Source organism: Nannospalax galili, unplaced genomic scaffold (genome assembly GCF_000622305.1).
Source record: "Nannospalax galili isolate Female #2095 unplaced genomic scaffold, S.galili_v1.0 scaffold45, whole genome shotgun sequence".
NCBI lineage: Eukaryota > Metazoa > Chordata > Mammalia > Rodentia > Spalacidae > Nannospalax > Nannospalax galili.
In genome coordinates, this window is record NW_008355775.1 from 5415243 (window position 1) to 5417794 (window position 2552).

A 2552-nucleotide genomic window follows, 5' to 3' on the forward strand; every position below is an offset into this window, starting at 1 on the left:
ATTAGCCACAAAGCCAGTTATGTGTTTGTATTTTTTTTAATGCTACTTTTTCTATGAAGCATCTGAAATTGACTACTCTTTTCCTATGTAGAAAACTCAAAATTTAATGCTGTACTTTAATAAAATGTAAAATTGAAAGCCATGTTGTTTCTTTCCTCTTTTAGACACATACATAACTAAAGCCCTTAATTAGTGTTTTCCAGAGTTGATGCCTTCAAATGTTGATCAGATCTCAAAAATGCTAGCATCTGGGCTGCTTGTTTCAAATTAACAAGTAAATAAAAATGAATGTATTTGTAGTATCCAATAAAAGACTTTGAAATACAAGTAGAATGGCTAAACCAGTAATTAACACATATTTCTTCATTTCTATGGTGAGAACATTTGCAGCCTACCTCTTAGCAATTTTAAATATATTACTAAGTAATAGTCACCATATTTTATAGTATCACTCTTTTTATGAGTGTTTTTATTGAATTTTTGTGGATTTCTTATGTTATACTTTGATCATATTTAGAACCCTTCCCTATCTGTACTCCAATTTTCTGTGCCTTAAGACCTGAGTTTCTTATCCTTCTATGCCTATGAGTCATAGGTTTGGTCTTTTTTTGCATTGTCCCATAGGTCTTTGATTCTATGCACCTTTAGAATCAAATTTGTGTCCCCAAATGCATTTCAGTGTAGATTTATTCACTGGAACAGTGTCAATCTACCGAGAGTTTCTCCCTTCAAGGAGTCAGACTCTCCCCCTTTCCCAACAGCTATTTGTTGCCTATAGTTCCCCAGGTAGGGTTGGGGTTTCTTAATCACTTCCCATGTCTATGCTGGGATTTTTGTATGGCTTAAGCTTAGGTGGGACTTATACATTCTATCACCATTGTTGTGAGTTCATATGAGTGACTGATCAACTGTCTGAAATATTCTGTTTCCTTGTGGTTATCTACCACCTCTGGCTCTTACAATCATCCCACCCCTTATTTTGTAATGATCCCTGAGACTTAGGAGGCAGAAGTTTGAAATGGATGTTCTATTCAGGGATAAACTGTCTATAGCCTCTTATTCTCTCCATATTGACCAGTCGTGTTTCTCTGTATTAATCCATCTGTTGCATAAAGAATCTTTTCTCACTGAGGATGATTGTTTCCAGTTGTTTACCTGTGAATTTCATAATTTTATTTTTTTTAAACAGCTGACTATATTCCATTGTGGCTGCACCAGTTTACTTTCCCACCAGCAGTTGATAAGAGCTCCCCTTTCTCCACATCCTCTCCAGCATTTGTTTTTATTTGTTTTTTGGATCTTAGCCATTCTGAGTGGGGTAAGATAAAATCTCAAAGTGGTTTTTCTGATGACTAAAGATGTTGAACTTTTGAAAAAGTATTTCTCAGCCATTTGTGTTTTATCTTTAGAGGATTTGCTGTTCAGCTCACTTTTTCATTGGGTTGTTTGTTTTTGTTTTGGGGATTTTTTTTGTTTTTGTTTTTCATAGAAGGAAGAGTTTATTTGAGCTTATGGTTCCAGGGGAATTACAGTCCATCATGGCAGGGAGGCATGGTGGCTAGAGGTGGCTGGAGCAGGAGCAGCAGAAGCTAAGCTCTCACATCATCACACAGGCACAGGAAGCAAGAGAGCAACTAGAGATCTGGCAGGGCTTAAGAACTCTCTAAGCCCACCCCCAGTGACGTGCTTTCTCCAGGATAGCTACACTTTCTAAAACCTCCCAAAACAGCGCCATCATCTGGGGACAAAATGTCCAAATACTTGGAGCCTGTGGGGGACATTTTCATTAAAACCACCGCATTCCACCCCCTGGCCCCCATAGGCTCATGACCATGTAAAATGCAAAATGCATTTAGTCCAACTTTAAAAGTCCCCATAGTCATTATCAATCTCACTACTATTCAAAAGTCCATGGTCCAAAGTCTATTCTGAGACTCAGGTAAATATCTTAGCTGTAAGCCTCTATAAAATCAAAAGACAAATTACATACTATCAACATACAGTGGGACTGAATACATATTACCATTCCAAAAGGGAGGAATAGAAGCATAGTAAGGAAATACTGGAACAAAACAAGACCGAAAACCAGCAGGGCAAATACCAAATCCAGTAACTCCATGTCCAACTTCTGGGACTTTGGGGTCTCCAAAGGGCTTAGATGGCTCAACCTCTCTAGCTTTGCTCTCTCTTGTGCTGGTACCACTCCCTGTATGCAGGTCTTTTTGGTAGTTGCCTCACATCAGGAACTTCTTGGGGTCTCCATTGCCAACCGGACTTCACCTTCACAGCTTCATGCAATGGCCTATCAGTGCCTTCTCTATGCAAGGGAATCCCTGCTTCACACTGCCTGGACTCCGAGGCTCTCTGAAACCTCAGAGGAAGAATTGATGACCCCTTCACTCTTCTATCTTTCATGCCTCTAAAGCCAGCACCAGGTGAATGACACTGCCAAGTTTGACTGCAAGTTTGGGATGGACTCCACCCTGCTTTATCCATTTTAGAAGCTTTTCTCTTCAGTGGTCCCTGCAGCATTTTCCTTTCATAAATTAGAG